Source organism: Equus przewalskii, chromosome 18, assembly GCF_037783145.1.
Source record: "Equus przewalskii isolate Varuska chromosome 18, EquPr2, whole genome shotgun sequence".
Taxonomy (NCBI): Eukaryota; Metazoa; Chordata; class Mammalia; order Perissodactyla; family Equidae; genus Equus; species Equus przewalskii.
The window spans coordinates 39290934-39310888 of record NC_091848.1 but is presented as its reverse complement, the minus strand read 5'-3'; the positions used below and the strand labels follow the sequence as shown (position 1 = coordinate 39310888).

The 19955-nt window shown below is 40.7% G+C and overlaps 1 protein-coding gene and 1 long non-coding RNA gene across 7 annotated transcripts in view; one reads left to right on the top strand and one right to left on the bottom strand.

Moving 5' to 3' along the window:
• GOLGB1 (golgin B1) overlaps positions 1-6165 on the bottom strand; it is a 78155-nt gene extending 71990 nt beyond the window's left edge. For 4 of the 6 annotated variants that reach the window (XR_011529459.1, XR_011529460.1, XM_070583788.1 and 1 more), the window contains exon 1: positions 5821-6165. The gene's annotated coding sequence lies outside the window, so the exon portion shown is untranslated. Of the gene's footprint in view, positions 1-5227 lie in introns of all 6 variants that reach the window. The other 2 variants (XM_070583790.1, XM_070583792.1) reach the window with 1 other exon arrangement.
• Positions 5537-9404, top strand: LOC139077130 (uncharacterized). Its single transcript, XR_011529461.1, has 2 exons — positions 5537-5673; positions 9270-9404. It is a non-coding gene; the product is annotated as an uncharacterized lncRNA (long non-coding RNA).
• The last annotated feature ends 10551 nt before the right edge of the window (positions 9405-19955 follow it).

Below are 19955 nucleotides of genomic sequence, written 5' to 3'. Positions count from 1 at the left end.
TCCTGAAGTAGGAAATGTACAAAATGAGCCTGAAACATCTTGTCATACAAAATAGCAAGGAAGCTTTCAAAGACTACTAGAGTCATGTCAAAAGGGCCCAGGAGCCAAACTAAAGAGGTTCCCACAGGCCAAAGGAACAATTATGAGTTTCTAATAAGAATATGAATTGCGACAAACTGAAACTCACCAAAAATATTTAAATCCACAAGTTCGTAATAATAATAAACCGGTCCCCATCTGAACTAATTATGTTGAAAACCAGTAAGTACAAGGATTTATCTTGTCTTTTCTATTTGAACTTTACCATTTGGGAAGCAAATAGTAGATGAGGGAACACATCTCCTTATAAAATTATTCCAGCTATTAAAGGAAAACAAAATGGTAGAACTGGAATATCTAGTCTAATATTTCACAAGTCTCAATGAATTCATGGATCGAGACATTGAGCATCAACAGCTGATAACAAAGAAGAGCAAAAACCAGACATAATGAACCTCCTGATGAAAGAATATACCACCACCTATAGCCTTGCCCAAGGGATCGAACCTGAGTCCTGTGAAGCCTCTGGATCCAGCTGTTAATTTGCAATAAATGAAGAGGACAGAGGAGTATGTTGAACAGCCCCATGAAAATGCAATTCTCAGAGTGTGGGAAACTCCACAGGTCAAAAGGCCTAATTTCTTCAACAGAAACTATGAAAAATACGTAAGAGACATATGAAGTTATTCTTTAAAAAAAGGAGGGAGACAAGATTCACATTTAAGTGACAAAACCATAAAGAAACCACAAGGAAGTGATTACTTTGGAAGGAAAGAGAGGGCCATAATTGGGATGGGGCACAGGGAGGGTTTTCTTGACAACTAGCAAAGTTATACTGCCAGTCCTGACAATATACCTGGTGGTTGACAAGAATGCTTACCTTATAATAATTCATTAAAGTATACATTTTTTTGGTGTGTCTTTTTGAACCTGAGTTTTATTTTATAATAAAAAGGTTTTTAAAAGATCAATTAACAGCTAGAGCTGTCCATAGGGGAGTTTCTCCACTTAACTCCTAGCTTTGTCACACACCCTGATCTATACATACCTCACTTTCAGTTCAGACTCCCCCAGCAACACCCAACCCACCTCTATCATAGCCCTGCTCTTTGCACCCACACATTCTGCCCTACGTAGCTTGGATCCTACTGCTACTACTTTTAGGGCTAAACAGAAAAGTACTGAGATTTAGACACAGTGATAACGTTTCTCAACCATTTTTAAACCATACACCCTTTAGAGAAAAGTAAAACTACAGTGTGTGAGCAAATATGGGCACACACATACACACCCAAGGTGGTATGCCCTAGATCAAATCTTTTGCATATCACCATTAGCCGAGAAGATTGGGATGGATATGTAATTTCTACTGTGAAAATATGATTTTTTTCATTTTCCAAATATAAAATGAAAATCCTGAATGTTTTTTTTGAAACTGAAACTCCCCCTCAATCTACCACTACCACACATGAGATTCTGATTCACCCTCCCTACAAGGGTGTGTCTCCATCAGCATCCTAGTGAAAATTATTGCACGTGAAGGACACATACAGATGAACACAGGATAATGATAATATTAATGGTAACAATTACTGAGCAATATGTATCAGACACTTTATATACATTTCTCTCTAATTCTTACGAAAACTGCAAGGTAGGTATTATCATCATCCCTATTTTATAGATGAGGAAAACTGACAGTCAGAGAAGTTAAGACATTTCAAAGTCCCTCAGCTAAATTAGCATTATTGAATAAGATTAAAAAGCTCTTTGAATGGAAAATGGGTTACTTTTCTCACATAACCATTTAAAAATATGTACATTTGAAGAAAGGAAAGACCAGTATCAGGGATGTACCATTCTAGGCCAAAGTGAAAGGAGCATCTCATATACTGACTCAACACTCTGAGAGGTACGTGAGAAAGCATATGGCACAGTGGAAAGGGCACCACATTGGGAGCCAGCAACTGAGCTTTCAGTCCGAGTTCCAACACAAAGAGGTTATATTATACTGGGTAAGTCACTTTACAGTTTCCTCATCTTAAAATGGAGAAGACTGACAAGGAGCAGTCTAATGCCCAGTGTTATTATGACTCCATGACTCAAGAGTGATTTCTACAGCTGTTGACATGACAGGAATAATAAGGAAATGTAAATGGGAAAGGCTTCTCAGGCACAGTTAAGTGCTTTAGGTAGCTCAAAGGTTGGGAATTTGAGGGCAAGAGAGCCACTAAGTAGCCATGCTTAACCTAAATGAAGAAAGATGGATCTCCCCTTCAGGTTCACTGTAAGACAAAAATGGACAAATGCATGTATAAAAATCAGTATAGGGGAAAAATTCATGTTGATAGTAATAAATTCATGTAAGGAATATATGTGACTGCTGGACAAGCAATGCTCTTGCTATTGTTTTATGTAGCACGAGAATCATGAGTAGCAACTTGGAAAAAGAATAAGGAGCTTCATGCCAAGGCCAGGCTTCAATAAAACACGTAGGCAAATAAATCAGTCTCTCAAAGTCAATGCCGGCCACACCCTCCACAAACTCTGCCACAGGATCTCGACACTTGTATGTTGCGGTGGCACACAGAATTCAATAAGGCTTACTTTCTCAAAGTCTCCACCATTATCAATAATTATTTTCTAAATACCTACTTGATGTAGAGTATTACACTGGGAGCCATCAAAATATAAAAAGAAATATAAGGCTAGTCCCCAACTACAGAGAAGCTAGTACAAAATGCATGGGAAAATGAAATAACTGAAGACAGTGAGCGCATGCCTGTGTGCACATGCCTGTGCACCATTTGCTTTGGAATTTAAATCACATTTTCCCACAGAAACAACAACACAGAAAATGGTTAGACCTCTAGGTCATTCCTCAAACTTATTTAATTCATATTTAGGTAAGCCTCAGCAGTTTTCCTTAATTCTCAAAGTGATTCTCAACTAGTTTGAGGAGGTGACAGGAAATAGTGCTATATAGCTGGGAAAAGCAAATGCAATATTATAATTTTACCATTAGAAAATTAAAACTCCTTTTCATGACACAAAACTCCACTATTTTCAATAACAAATTTAGAAGTAAATGATAGCTATAATTTATATACACAGTACTATGCACTAAGTACTGCTCCAATTACTTAACATATAATAACTTACTTATTATTTTACTCACTTTATTATTAAAACAACCCCAAGGAGGAGGTGCCTACAATATCCCCAGTTTTAGGGAGAGTAAACCAAGGCATAGGGTGATTAAGTAATTTGCCAGTCACAGAGCTCAACAAAGCTTCCTGGCTGGTCGAGATAGAGAAGATAATCTATTTTCTGAGTAACCTCATCACCCAACATTCTTCACTGGGGCTGAAAATAGGGCTGGAGGCATGAAGGCACACATATCCTTTATATTTACTTACAGTTTTATAAGCACTATTTTTGACCAATACACAGACCAAAATGAAATGATTCAGAGTAGTATGACCCCAAAGAATTCCATATTGTTTATACTACAGATGGGCTCACTTAAGGGCACAAGGATATACAAACATGGACGTTCACTACAGCAGTATTTGTGAGGGTTAATGACTGAAAACAACCAAAACCTCCATCAATAGAGGACAGGCTAAATACATTTTTATATTTCTACAAGGGAATGCTGTATAGACTTTTAAAAGAATGAGGTAGTTTTATACTTATGGGTATAGAAAAATACCTAATATATAGTATTGAGTGGCAAAAGAAAGGTATAAAATAGTATGCGTATTATGATTCCACTTGTGTGAGAGAGAAAATGAGGGGGATAAATATATATGTGCTTGAATATGATCAGAAAGTTTCTTAAGAATAAACAAACTATTCACAGTGCCTATTCTTGGGAAGCGGGGAATGGGGAAAAGGGTCAGCAGACAGAGGAGAAAAAGATTTTTTTTTAATATTAAATCCTTTCGTATTGAATTTTGCCAAAAGCACATATTGCTGATTTTAAAATAGCTTAATTAAAAATAGAGTATTACAGAACCTAACATCCTCTTATATAGTGGTTCCTAACAATAGACTAGTATGTAATGACCAGTGGTGAGATATGTCTCAAATAATTTATTCCTAATAGTAGTGAACCTACATAAGTTTATGACTTACTTTTTATAAACAAGAGTAAAACCTATATCCCTTTAATTAATCCATTAACACAAAGGGTTAAAAAGAGAGGAGGCTTTTAAGAATCAAGCAAAGGAAAAAGGAATTTTCCCTTAAAGATGATTACTTTTAGGAGAGGCTGGATCCCAGGCCTCAGAGAAAAAAAAAAAGAATGGAAGTTCCCCCCAGTCTGGAAGTGCTCAGAGATGCAAACAGACTTCTTGAAAAATAAGGAAACAGCTTTATGTGATCTCCAAATTGGGTTGAGAGGGTCCCAGGGAATGGGCAAGAATTTCTTCTTTCATCTTTTTAAATGTTTTTGAATATTTTATAATATAAGTAATATATTTACAGGGCTATCATATATTATCCATAATTAAATATACAATATTTGGAGGATGTTTGCTCAAAACTGTTTTAGTCATAGGGTATGCAATTAAAAATATTTGGAAGCTACTAATGTAGTCAAATTTAACGCAGTGAAGAGGAAGGCATTAAACGGTCAGTCCATGACCGAGAGATGAAGTAAAAGCTGTGAAACAGTCAATTGACAATGTCTTGCAATTTTTTAGTTCTCTTCAACTTTCAACTGGACATCTAATTCCATGACCAAATCCTGTCACTTTCCAGAAGAACATTTCCTGATTTTGACCATTCGTAATCATTCTGATCATCCAAATTTAATTACTTCATGCTTCTGGAAAGGCCTCTTGCCTTTTTGCAGAGAATTTACTGCCATCTTGCACAGAAGGGTAAGATTCTTTAAAAGCTCATAAAGTTTCCAACTATCTTCAAAAGTAGTATTTATCTACCCAGCGATCTTAAATATCTCTGTCTCACTCGTAAGTCGTCCTCTCCCCACAGACCAGCTGGAGCTCTTTAAATAAGTCAGACAAATATATTCCTCGTTCGTCAAGGGGCTGAACCTTCCCTTCACACTCCTACACACCACTCCCGTTATGCGGAATAAACATCCTGCACACCACCAAATCAACTTCTTTTTCCTCCAGAACTTTCTTCAGGGCTCCCTTTCCTCTAACAGCCTGCCCACCTTATTCCTGGGATTTTTGTGTTGGTAGGATCGCAAGGATCATCCTTGTCTCCGAATCGCTCCAGAAACTCATTAGCAGGATTGTTCGACAGGCCCTCGTTGGCGTTAACAGCCCCAGCGTTTCTGTGATCTCCGCCCTCACGACCTTTGATTTGTTTGGGTCCCGCCTCCCCTTCCGGACACGAAGTTTGTTCCGGGCCTGAGCGCACGGGCCCAGCAGGTTCTCTCCTACGTCAGCTGCTGCGAACCCAGGCCGGCACAAGCAGGCCGCTCGGGGAGCAGGGCCCCGCGGACAGGACTGACCCGAGCGCCTTTCTCCGTCGCTTCCGGAGAAGAAACGTCCTGGGTGGGGGCCGACAGCACATATGTCCCCAAGGCCGCGCAGGGCGACCCCGAGGCCCTCTTGGCGGGGCGAGCTAGAGTGTGGGCGACTAGAACTAGGCCTGGTAGGTAAAGTGAAGCGGATGAAGGGCCGGATCCCGGACTGAATCAGGGAAAGGCGGGGCAGGGAGAGGACCCCAGTGTGCCCCCGCGGCCCCTGTGGTGAGGGTGACTCTAGAAGGGAAGGAGTTGGGGAGCGTCCCCCCACTCACCTGGAAGAGGCTGCCACCGGGGGCTTTAGCTGCCCCGCCTCCCAAATTTAAGCCACGTCAGCTCGGGAATCCCAAACGCGACACCTACCGCCGCCGAACCCGGCCAAGGAACTCAACCACTCGCAGTTGGGACGGAGATGGAATTAGGACAAGGACCAATCAGGGCTGTCGGCAGAGCGTTACCAGGGAGACCAGGCACGCCTTGTTTGTAACTACCCCATCAATAATGACAGAAACCAATCAACGTCAGGAAATGCTCCGCTTCCTCAAAGACACAGCCAATGGGCTCTAGAGAGTGGTGGAGGGGCGGGGTCAGACGCGAGCGAGCGTTCCGGAAGAAAATCTGGGGGAGAGCCGGAAATGCCGGGAGGGCGGGCATTCTGGCAAAGGTCAGGTGTTTGCAGAGGGTGGTAGGTCGGCTGGCTTCCTCCGGTTCCTCCGCCACGTAGGCGGTGACTGCCCTAGGCTAGGGCTTCGGTTTTCCGGGAGACCCGGTACAGCGGGCACCAGCTACCCTTAGGATTGTTGAATGAGCTGTGAGAAGGGCGTGGGGATGTGGGTTTTGCTCTTAGAGTTATTAAATATCAGAGCCGGGAAGTAGGTCGTCTCATATGACCTTTTAGGGATGAAAAATGAGAACCGGATTAAAGTGACTCCCCCAAAGACAAATAGCGACCTAGTGATGGAACTCAGGCTAGAACCCGGCGTCTATATGAAAGTGGGTCAGAGATGTCTCTAAGGACACGAGCGAGAGATAATAGTAAATACTAGGAAAATGTGTCTCAAGAAGTAGTGGTGCTTGAGCTGGGCCTTAAGCAGACGGTGAAATTTGAGGGCTCCAGTCCTGAAATGGGAGTCAGTGAGGAACTCCAGTAACAGTCGCCGAAATCATGCATTATCTCCGGAAGCCCCTAAGGGAAGGGACAAAAGCTCCCGTGATTTCAGGCACTCTTGACAAGAAGAGTATTAGTTTGAATTTATTGAGTCTTATTGTGTGCCAGGTATTCAGCTAGCCCACTATATGCATCCTCTCCCTAATGCTCACACACCCCTTTGAGGTTCAAACATCCACTCAGTAAGGCTTTTGCAGGCTACCCGTCTAAAATTGCAGTCCCCTGTGGTTAGTGTACACTGCTTTTGGATCTGGCGATAGAGCTGAGATCAAAAGAGACAAAAACTCCTGCCATTTTGGAGGTAATAATTTAGTAAGGAGAGAGAAAATAAAGATAAATGAAAATTATAATTTGGCAGATGGTGAAATGCTTAGGGAAAAAATAAGCCAAGAAGGGGTATAGTGCACTCAGGGGACAGCATTTTAGAAAAACTGAGACCAGGCCTGATGACTTGTTTCATGCTCTTGAACTTAAAAACTTGGAATGTACAGGGCAGCCCTTACAGAGCCCAACATGAGACATGAGCCAGGGCTTGGAACGTAGTCTGCAGACTCTCCCATGAGCTTCTAATTGAGGTCGGGGGCAAGGGAATGTTGCTGAATATCAACTGCACCTGTTTAGGGCTGAGGCACCCAGCCCACTGCATCGACAGCTGAAATTGCTCCCTGATGATGTGCAGACCTCTCACATATCGGGTCTGAGTTATATTTTAAATATAGTTCTCGTTAAATAAAACACTCATTAGTCAGGATTCCCTAGGGGTGAAGAAAAGTCTAAATTATGAGATTTGGATTTTGTATGAAACTATCTGTGTATACTTGCCCCGCAGAGCTCTGGGTCCTTATCGGTTATATTCCCCTTTATCAGCAAAAGTCCCAGAAGAATCCAGAGTATCAAACACCCCATACTCAAAGCCTGAGAAAAGATCATTTTTCTGAACTCCCCAACCCTCATAGGTAGTAAGTCATGGATATCTCCTCTGGAAGCGTGGATACCTGTCTATACTTTGGTGCCCATTTCTTGACTAGAGCCTGCCTGCAGGATGCAGCTGTAGCAGATGGGAACTGGGGTCCCACCTATGCTGAGGACAGAGAGACTGCTGTTCTGTGAATTGTTTGAACCCTGTTCTGGTGTTCCAAGGGGGCCAATATGGCATGGGGTAGATTTCGGACCATTTGTCTCCATATCACAGTTGGTATTCATCCTTCATACCAATTGACTGCTAGAAACAGATGCCAGAGGAGGCTTTCCACAATGATTGGGACTTTTGTTCTCCTGACTTTCCTCCTGGGAATGTTGATACTCCTGAGTAGGCACAGACCCATGGAGAGACTGGGCTGGCTTTAGGAAAACTGAGACTAGGTGTGGTAAAAGGTTTCATCCTTTTGTACTCCTTAAAATTTAGAATGTACCGCAGCCCTTGATGTGTATTTTGTTGCCCAACTCCAGGTTCCTGGTCTCCACAGGTCCCTGTATATAGTCTGTCTTTGAGGAGGGAAGAGACTGAGGTTTGGGAACCTAGTCTGTCTATGATGCCTCCTTGCCTCCTGCTGGATGAGCTTTGAGATGGGGATTAGGGGTGGCAGGTTGGTCTTGGGAGGGCTGTAAGTGTGGAATGGGTAGGTGTCCTGGTTCCAGCCTTCTCAGAGGCATCAGAGATGCCTGAGGGATGCAGAAGCTTGCCGGTTTCTGCTCCTACTTTGATGTTAAGGCCCCAAGCTTGTCTTTCAGCTCTTGCTGAGCGTCTTCAAGCAGTAGCAGTTTTCCCAAAGGTGGACAGGGCAAAGTAGGGACTGTGGCACATGGGCGAGCAGGAGAGCTAAAGAAACAGACCAGGCATTCTAGCCTGGGGGTGATGGGGTTGTCTGGGAGCTGCTCCTCTGACAGCCAAAGAAGAGATCACTGTTAAGACTCCCACAGTGCCTGCAGGAGCTAGAGATGCTAGAGCTGTTTGACTCGAAGGCCTGGAATAGGCTAGGCTCCAGGAGAATTGACTGAGGCCTCTTTTAACTTCAAGAGTCTTCCCCACAGCATCAGCGGGCTCTGGGTACTTCATGGAGCATGTAGAGCCAGGCAGACAACCTTGGAAGCCATGGTAGGCAAAGGGTGGGGAATGGCTCAGACAAGTGGGTGCATTAGTGACTTTCTCACCCTGAGGCACCTAGAGCCAAAGGAATGAGGAATCTGAAACCAAAGAGAAGAAAATTCCTAGGATGTGTAACCATAAAGCTCTTATTCAACGTTCATTTAACAAATACTTTCTAAGCACAGACCATGTGCCAGGCACTGGAGTGGCTTATTTTTGATCTAGGCTCTAAGAATAAATCCTAGGCCTCTAAGCAAGATTTGTGATGGGAGCTCCTCCAGCCCATCAGTTTGAAGGGTATTCTTATCATGAATCTTAGGCGATGTGGCAGGTCACTCTTTTGGAGAACTCCCAAGTACTATAAAATTTCCTCAGGATGCAGCTATATTTAATGACTTAATATACTAGCACAAAGAGGCCACTAGAACTCAAAGTATGTATCAAACTGACATCTCTGATATTCTTCATAGGTGCTTTCAAGGACTGCATCACTGAGCCTACCCTCACCGATATTCCTAGCAAAGAGCATCACCAGAATTAACCAAGTCACCCCACCATTGCTGATATAAGTAATAAATTTGGAGATTTGCATATAGAGCACATAATGTGGGCAAGTCTATGGACTTCCTAATTGTCTCTAATTTGTTCTAGGTGTGTCCTACTCAGTAAACTTCCTGTGATCTTTATCAGGAGATTTCTTTAACAATTAAGAGATTTTCTCCATTTACTGCTTTAGAGTGCTAAGCATGCTGTTTAGGAAGGTGTATTCAACCTAGAGTCAAAACCAAGTTATTAATAGGTTTTGTATAACCAGGAGTTAGCCTCCCTTCTGACCCCTGAAGGAAATGCAGCCTTAGCCTCTGTCTCCTGCCTAATCCCTCTCCACCCTCAAGATTAACAACCTTCTCATTCACTTGCTTTACATTTTAATTAGGCTAACAGGCACAAGAAATACAGACTGATTAATGAATGAAGGACTTGGCTGCATAATTTATAGATCTGGTAATAAGACACCTTATTGGACTCCTGTAAGGACATAGGTGTTGAGTCTCTGATCTCTGGAAGTCTCTTTTCCATGAAAATGTGTGACTTCTTTATGCCCGTGTAGTGCTGAGGGTTGCACATTCAAGAGCCAGCCATCCAAGACCTTGCCTCAACTCTCTTGTCTTCTCTATGTCTTATGGGCATCCTATGAAGCCAGTTTATTCATTCCATATTTATTATTTTATTTGTTTTTATTAATATTTTTATTCTGCTTATTATTTATTCTTGTGAGTGTATTACGTGAAAATCCAGAGTGCTAAAAATTGCTTGGATCTCTTAACGTCAGGGCAAGCCCACTTTTCCATGTGTGCTAGACAAATCCACACTCAACAAATAGTCGCTCAGTGCCTCTTCATAATAAATTGGTTGAATAGACATAGTATTTTTTTTCATTCCCTCTGACTGGAACACTTCTGCTCCTTCACCTGGTCAGTTCATTCTTCACTTCGCTTCCTGGAGGGGCTTCTGTCCATCTCCCAGACTAAGTTAGTGATTCTCATGTATGTATCACTCCTTGCAAAATAACAGTCACCAGACTTTAAATCATTTACTTGTTTAGGGGCCAGCCTGATGGTGCAGCGGTTAAGTTCACACATTCCACTTTGGCAGCCCTTGGTTCGCCAGATTGGATCCCGGGTGCGGACATGGTATGGCTTCTCAAGCCATGGTGTGGCAGGCATCCCACATATAAAATAGAGGAAGATGGGCACGGATGTTAGCTTAGGGTCAGTCTTCCTCAGCAAAAAGAGGAGGATTGGCAGCAGATGTTAGCTCAGGGCTAATCTTCCTCAAAAAAAAAATCATTTACTTGTTTAATATTTTTTTCTTCCGCTGGAATGTAAACTCCATCTGCAGACACCATCTATCTTCTGCATCTGGCACAGCATCTTTTATGTTATAATGCTTATACGTATCCATTGAATGAATAGCTGTATCTTAGAGCTTAACCTCTCTGACATAATAGACACTTGTTCAAATACTGAGAACTCAGTCATTTAACAGTTAATTGCATACCTCAAAGTGCATAATGCGTAATGGAGGGACTAAACAAATGTAGGGCATCATCCCAGCCCTCAAGAGGGCTCCCATGAAGCTGATGGACCATTTTCATGCAACTAATTAAATACCTACATAAATCCCGAGTACCAAAAGAGTGAGTCAGTGAATGATTAACTGAAATGAATGAGTAAGTGGTTCATTTTAGAGCTAAACTTGGGCAAGTTAGTAAGTGTCTCTCAGCTTCAGTTTTCACGTCTATAAAATTGAAATAATAAATGTTCCTATCTTGTAGGGTTGTTGTAATGATTAAATTAGATAATGACCATAAAATACTTAGCAGAGATGGGCACATATCACACAATAAATGTTATTATTTAGTGGTGATAGTAGTAATATCATTATGTTCCTGGAAGGAGTCAAGGTGGGATGATTTGATGAAGGGTCAATGAATAGCATATCCTTACATTCTCAGATAGATTAGGTAAGGGACCAACTGTTAAAGACTAGTGCTGAAATAATCATCCTAGATCAGTAGTTCTTAAACTTTTGGGTTTCAAGACCACTTTATATACTTAAATATTAATGAAGACTCTATATAAGGTTCTCCAGAAAAACAGAACTGATAGGATGTATATAGAGAGACAGAAGATATTTAGTATAGGAATTGGCTCACGCACTTATGAAGGATGAGAAGTCCCACAATCTGCCTTTGGCAAACTAGAGAACCAGGAAAGCCAGTGGTATAATCCAGTCCCATTTGAAGGCCTGAGAACTGGGAGCTCCTATGTCTGAGGGCAGACATTCTAGCTCAAGAAGAGACAGCAAGAATTCACCATTCCTTCAACTTTCTTGTTCTATTAGGACCCTCAAGAGATTGGGTGATGCCCGCCCACATTGGTGAGGGTGGGTATTCCTTATTCAGTCTGTTGATTCAATGCTAATCTCTTCCAGAAACAGTCTCACAGACACACCCAGAAAAAGTGTTTTACCAGCTATCTGGGCATCCCTTAGCCTAGTCAAGTTGACACGTAAAATTAAGCATCATAAATCCCAAAGAACTTTTTTTTAGGTGGATTATATCCAGTAATGTGCTGGTAAATGTTTAACAACCAGGGGAAATGTTTCTCCAGGGGTGAAATTTTGGATATGTACCACTTACTGATTTCTGTGGTATGGGCACACCTAGCATGACTGATTTCAAGCTACCAGTGTGTCATAACTGAGTATGCAGAGATGTTCAGGAAAACACACACACGGTATCTTCTATTTACAGGTACAGTAGACATATTAATTTTGTTTTAAAAAGGATTTATTTATAAGTTTATATAATTGATTTTTATTAATGCCTTTTTATTAATATTAGTATGTTTTTCAAATATGAATTAATATTAATATATTCAAGAATTGAGGTTTAATAAATTAATTTTTACTGCTTCATCAAGAGGATTTCTTTTTGTGTTGGTTTTTTTTTTTTTTTTTTTGCTGAGGAAGATTAGCCCTGAGCTAACATCTGTGCCAGTCTTCCTCTGTTTTATATGTGAGTCGCTGCCATTGCATGGCCATCAAGTGATGTAGGTCCATGCCTAGGACCCGAACCCATAAATCCAGGCCACTGAAGTGGAGCACACTGAACTTAACAACTAGGCCACAGGGCCAGCCCCAAGAAGATTCTTAAGTGAAAGTCGTCTTTTGGTTTCAATACTGTGAGTGTGTGACTGTGAAGAATACAATGGCTACTACAAGCGTTGGGTGCCCCTGCCTTGAGTTGTGCCAGCAGTTTCACCCACCATTGCTTTTGTACTATCAGTGCAAATATCACCACAGTGTAAAAGGCAAATAACATCTTAGTAGTATTATGAAAATAGTTTTGACCCTTCTATACTGAAAGGGTCCCTGGGACCCCTCTGACAGGGACCTTGGATCACACATTGAGAACCATTGTTCTATACTGTGGACTCTACGGGAAAAGATTGACTTTAATATTTTTTAAAAAATTATGTTGCTTATGTTACCTAATTTGAAACTCATTTACCCCTCTACAATATGCAGATGAGCAACTCTCCAAGCCTTTCTAGTTTTACAGATGTTAGGTATGCATCAGTTAACTTTTGCCCATGGAACACAAGCTCTTCAGTCACTCCTCTATTTGGCTGACAACAAAACTGTAGAACCCCTCTTCAAAGAACCCTAAAAGTGAAGTAAGTAGAATTTTAAAAATTTTATTAAGAAATAGGGAACATAACTTTTTAGAAGTAAACTTTTTAACTTCTTTAATTCATGAGTACATTAGAACAGCTATATAAATGTAGTTCTGTTGCCATGAATGTCCTTGACATTTTGGCAAAGAGAAATAGGCCTTTCAGAACATCATGTTTCCCTCATTTCTTTGAGACATTTGGAAACTGAATGTTTGCTTCATCTTGCTAAAATTGATTTCTTTATAATATTATGTTTAGTGAATAGATGCCTAAAAGACATTTAAAAACAAACTGGCCTAATATTTCCATGTGGTTGCTTTTATTTTAAATGTAAATGTGGCCTATGAGAACAATTTCTATAGATGCTTCTATTTTAAAGCATCTTATTTGATCTTATTTGAAATGTATAACTTTTTTGGCATCATTTGGGACTTTGAATATCCCCATTACATATGAATTATTTTGCAACAGTCCTAAGTAAGAAATGATTAAGAGGCTACAGAAAAACCACAGCCATGCATCCATATGTACGCTGAATCATCCAAATGGTTGATTCCATCTTCTCAGATGCTATTGTGTTCACTCAGATGCCTGCCACCACCTTTATTGAGATATTTATTTCTTTATATGGCTTTGAGTTACTGTCAAGTATCCTTTCATCTCACCCTATACGACTCCCGTGAGCATTTCTTGCAGGGAAGGTCTAGTGGTAACCAACTCCCTCAGCTTTTGTTTATCTGGGAATGTCTTAATTTCTCCCACACTCTTTTGTTTGTTTGTTTGTTTGTTTTGAGGAAGATTAGCCCTGAGCTAACATCTGTGCCCATCTTCCTCTATTTTATGTGGGATGCCTGCCACAGCATGGCTTGACAAGCAGTGCGTAGGTCTGCACCTGGTATCTGAACCGGTGAACCCCAGGCCACCGAAGCAGAATGTGCAAACTTAACCACTGTGCCACTGGGCCGGCCCCTCTCCCACACTCTTGAAGGGTAGTTTTGCCAGATACAGGATTTTTGGGTGAGAGTTTTTTTTCTTTTAGCACTTTGAATATATTGATCCACTGCCTTCTGGCCTCCAAAGTTTCTGATGACAAATCTGCTGATCTTATTGAGGATCTCTTGTATGTGACAAGTCACTTTTCTCTTGCTGCTTTCGAGATTCTTTATCCTTGGCTTTCAAAAGTTTGATTATAATGTGTCTCAATATGGGTCTCTGAGTTTATCTTACCTAGAATTCATTGAGCTTCTTGGATGTGTATATTTATATCTTTCATCAAATTTGGAAGTTTCCAGCCATTATTTCTTCAAATATTCTCTCTGCCCGTGTCTCTCTCTTCTTCTGGGACTCCCACAATGTGTGTGTTGTTGGTCCACTTGATGGTGTCCCACAGGTCCCTTGGGCTCTGTTCACTTTTCCTCAATTTTTTTTCTTTCTTCAGACTCAATAATTTCCATACTGACTTTCTTCTGTCTGCTCAAATCTGCCTTTGAATCCCACTAGTGAATTTTTCATTTCAGTTGTTATACTTTTCAGCTGTGTAATTCTTTTTTGGTTTCTTTTTAGGTTTTCTGTCTCTTCACTGATTTTTTCATTTTGTTCATTCATCATTTCCCTGACTTTCTCTGCATCCTTTTTTAGTTCTTTGAGCATCTTTAAGGCCATTGTTGTAATGTCTTAGTCTAGTAGATCTTCCATCAGATCTTTTTCAGGAACTGTTTCTGTTGCTTTGGGTTTTTTCCTTTGTAGGGTCCATTCTTTCCTTTTTTTTATATGCCTTATGATTTTCTGTTGAAAACTGGATATTTGAATCTAATAGTGTGGTATCCCTAGAAATCAGATTCTCCCCCTTCCCCAGTGTTGGCTGTTTTTTGTTATTGTTTTCTTTGATTGTTGTAGGTTGTCTCTGTGCCAAGGGTCAGCATAAAGTGTAGTAAACGTAAGATCTTCTTGGGTCTTTTCTGAGCCTTTGCCTTTCTCTGGGCATGTGTGGTCACTTTCTAATGTTTTCCATATATGCATTTGCTTTTGAATGTCCTAGTCTTTTGAATGTCTGGCTCCCAAAAAGGGAAAAGAGAAAAATGAAGGGAGGGGAAAATGGCATACTAGTCCTTTCAATCTCATGTAAGTCACTTCAGCCAGAGGAGGAGTGGCTTGCAACAATGTGAGGAGGTGCAGCAATAACCACACTGTCCTTTGTCTGGACCTCTGTGATCAGAAGCAGCAATCATCCATCAGAGAAGAGATTGCCAGTATTCGGAGGACAGGGTTCTTTTTGTCCATCTTGGCTCCCATAAATTCTGTACAAGGTGCTCCAGGAACATGTGCAGAGCTGCCTGCTGTAGGGTGGGAGTGGGAGCTGCGAGTCAGGGGAATAGTAACTGCTATTGTGCCTAGAGCTGAAATTGAAATTAAAAGCAATTTACTGTCCAAGTCTTCCCGTGTAAGTTGCAAGCCTTCCATAGACTTCAGAGATCCAAAATAGCTACTTTAGACAGATTCTGCTGGTGCAATTGTTGTCTAAGTAGGGAGACAGAGTCCTCGTGCTTCCTACTATACCATCGTCCCAGAATCTTCTATATATAATTTATTTTTAATAAGTAACTAGTTCATAATATTCCTGAAAAATTTAACAATTGGCTTTGGTAAAAACTAGTATGAGAAAGCTCTAGCACACCACTACTTATTTGTATCTCTTGATATTTACCGTATTAGAATTAAAACAGAGAAATATTAAAAATATTTATTGATTAATTTAAAAAGTAATAATAAGCTATTATGTGCTAACATAAAAAACATTTTTATGAAAAATAATTATGTTTTCCAAAACAAAAGTTTTAAAGGAAAAAGTGGCACTCTTTTGCATTTTTGCAAAGCTCTTTAGTATCTGGTGTAAGAGAAAAAAACTGGATTCTCATATCTGCTTCTGTATTCAATCTGTTGCGATTTGTTGTTTTGTTTCAAGTATTTGAAGAAAATCCATCTTCACACAGCTGGGTGATTAGAAAATAAAGGAAGATTTTAATAGCCTTTTCAGAAAATTGTGGCTATTCTTTCCACACTAAAACTCAGCAAGTTGTAGTTTCTCAACACTGGCTGCAAATTAGAATCGCCTGAGGGGCTTTTAAAATGCATTGATGCTTGGTTCCCACCCTAAAGTAATAAAATTAGATGTAGGGCACAGCAGTTGAGTTTTTAAAAGCACCATAGGTCAGTGCATCTTAAAATTTAATGTAAATATGAATCACGAAAGGATCTTATTCAAATGTAGATTCTGAGTTAGGAGCGTCTGAGATTTGGCCTTTCCAACAGCCCCCAGGTGATGCCAGTGCTGCTGGCACGGACCATGGACTACACTTCACTAGCAAGGCCCTGGAGGTTCTTATGGGCAATCAAAGTTGAGAACCCAAGCAAAGAAGGCCTTGCTAAAAGTTAATTATTGATGGATTAAGATTTGCAGTAGAAAGGTGCAAAATAATCAAGAGAAAAGTAGAGACTAAGAAGAGGAGAAAGCCTTGACAAATCTGGAGCTGTCACTAATTAGTGCTGAAGAGTGACGGGTTGAGTCTATTTTATAATTAACAATGAGTTAAGAAAAGCAGAGTGTTCTCTCCCAAATTTTTAAATAAGAATTTGGAATCTCTGTCTACAACACTGGGGTGGATGTTCAGCTATGACATATGTGGGCCGATATGATATATGAGGGCAGAACCAGACTTTTGAAGCCAGTGGATCAAATTAAAAATAAGGCTATTTTAGAGGATATGAAGAGATTGGATTGTGTTACAGAATTTAGCACTGCAAACATGTGAAGAAATCTTTTTGCCGTATTCTGAATTAGTTAAACACTAAAGTATTACAAAACTTTTTCAGCCATTGAATTCTCAACTCTGAGGAACTTCTCCTGATCAAACTCTTTGTAGTTCTACAGGCTTTTACCCGGTATAACTTACACTTCCTCCACCATACTCCTATTCACATTCTTAGGCCCAGCCCCCAATTTTCCAATCCCTTTACTGACAGAAAGTTAATCATGCCTCCTCTCTGCTCTCTGAATCCCGAAACACTTCTTTTATACTGTTATCATGCTATGTTATTGTCATTCTCTCAAATCTTGTTCCTGCCTCCAGGTGAAGAGCTCTTGAGAGACCTCTGTTACTTTCTTTGAATCCCCAGCACCTGGCACAGTCACTGGAACATGATAGGTGCTCCAAAATATTTGAGGAATTATACTGAAATTATAGAAATATTGGAAAATCTACAGAGAACAGCCAATAAAAATGAAAACAGTATTCGTGAGAAAAGAAAAAAGAAGAGCTGGCACTGCTTAGCCTAAAGAAGAGAAATTACTGAGGCATTTAACAGTCTTCAAATAGAGTTTATAATGAATTATAAATGAAAAGGTGCTGGCTCTGAAGGAGTTATTTTTACATATGCAAAAATTCACCCAACTGTGTACTAGTAGTGCACATTATGCATGCTCTCTTAATCTAAAAGATCAAAGAAAGAAAGAAAGAGGAAGGGAAGGCAAGGAACGGGAGGGAAGGAAGAAAGGAAGGAAGGGGTGAATCAAAATAGTAGGAAATGGGGACATAATGGTAAAAGACTAGTAGTAAGTGTGGAATCTATCTCAATATAAAATGGAGATTGAACAACGTGGAGGGTAAAGCAAGAGAACAGAACATGAATGTTATTAGAACAAAAAAATAGAACTAACAAAAACCTAAAGGAAGAAAGGAAGAAACCATGAACGTTTGCTATTTTCCTTATCTTCTATAGCAGAGAGTCAATAGATACTGTCTAAAGTTGGAACATGTAATTTAACAAAGATTCCAGGAAAAAAAACAGTTGCTGTCCAGTTGTTTCCTCATCTACCCAAAAAATTAAACCAGAGAAGGTACTTTGAATGCTATTGAATTCAGTTAGATATTAAGAACTACCTTCCTAAAGTCAAAATTAATTGAGGACTATCCTTTCTGTAAAATTAAGATAGGCAATAATCTCCACATTAGATGTTTTAAAGGCTAAATAACTGTCTGTCCGCAGTTTAGAAATGAGACCAGAGGAACTCTAAGGCTATTATAAGCTGTAAGCTCTTGGTGTGTGTTAGAAAGAAGAAGGGGAGTAACAGAAACCCAGACCCTCTCAGCTCCCCTGCAGCCCACCTCCTAACCTTAGGCTCTGGTGTTTACCGGACTCTGAGAGCAAATTAAATGGAAGACAGCAGAACTGGCCAGCCAGGATAGCCCCAGTGCTCAGGCAAGGGGGCTCAGGAGAGAGCGGGACAATGAGCCCAAACCCATCTTCACACCCAAAGGGTTAAGATCCAGAGAGAGGGGGCCAGCTTATGGCTGAGTGGTTAAGTTTGTGTGCTCCGCTCTGTTGACCTGGGGTTTCGCTGGTTTGGAAACTGGTGGACATAGCACTGCTCATCAAGCCATGCTGAGGTAGCCTCCCACATGGTACAACCCGAAGGACCTACAACTAGAATATACAACTGTGTACTGCGTAACAGATGTTAGCTCTGTTGCCAATCTTTAAAAAAAAAACAAAGATCCAGAGAGAGAGTGACAGAGAGAGACTTGGGAAAAGGGGATAGTAGTCTTTATAGATAGTAGCCCTACTGATTGAGGAAGAAGGTACAGGTATCCAAACATAAATTTCTGGGTCTACTTGCACATTTTTTGTCCGTCAGCAATAGGGACATTGAACACGATGAAGCAAGATGAAGAAGATGTTAATACATTCTTCCCACATATACACCCGCGATCTCTGCACACACGCAACCTCATGCACAGATAATCTAAGTATCCTAAGCCCTTCTCCTGCACAGAGACCTGCCCTTACCTACCTACCACCTGCCATTCATTCTTCTTCCTCCCTGTTTCTGGTTCTGTTACTCCAGCGTCTCTGCTTAGGCAAGAGCAAGACCCCTCTATCTCTGTCTCTTGACATCAACAGGCAGTCTGTAGCTTTGCTATCACCATAGAAACTTTGGGGCATTGGGAAGTAGGAGGAGGAGGAGAAAGGGTAGGGCAAACTTTGATTGGCTAGTGATTGTCAAGGCTTGAAGCAGAAAACAGCTGGGAAAAGAGTTAGGAGGCAGAGGGCACAAAACAGGAAAAAGGGGAAAGTTCCTGGGCATGTTGCTTTGGCTGGAGAATGTATTAGAAAGAGGGGAAATCTGAGCTTGTCATTGTCACTGCCCTGCTCCCTAGGATGTTGAGTTTAGGCCAAATCTCTGAGCACTTCGCTGTGTCTTTCCATTCGAACATTAATGTAACTGGAGTGACTGGAGCAAAAATCATCATGTCTCAGTGCCCCAGCTTCCTCATGAGTACAAAGGGCATAATCATAACTAGAAGGAGGATATATAAAACCATGGACAAGAATGCCTCTTAAGACATTCTAGAGAGATGCAGAGGACCACAGTATTACATGTGAAGCCCCTTACTTCTCTGAACAGATGAAGAAAATTTTTTTGTGCTGTGCCACCAACTCCTCTAGGAATATGAAAGAAATGTGAGATGGAGGATATTTATAGTGCAAGTGTAGGAAATGAAGGAGAAGGCAGAACTTGGGAAAGACCCGCCATGACCTGGATTATGATATTAAACTGGGGCAATCATTGGGTTTACATTATTTGTTTCCTGTAGAGACTTTCCCTCAGTGCTCAAAGTTCAGTGTCCTCAAACCTGTTGTTTCTATATTATTTGTTTGTTTTTGTGTTTTTCAGGTGGGAGGGTCAATATGGTTCCCATTATTCTATCTTGGATGAAATGGTTGTTTTAAATTACCAAGTTTTGGGGTAGTTTGTGATACAGTGATAAATGATACTGAAATTGATAGTTGGATATGATATGCTGCCATGAAAAATCTTGTAATATGTGGCACTAGCTTTGTGACCAGGCAGCGGGC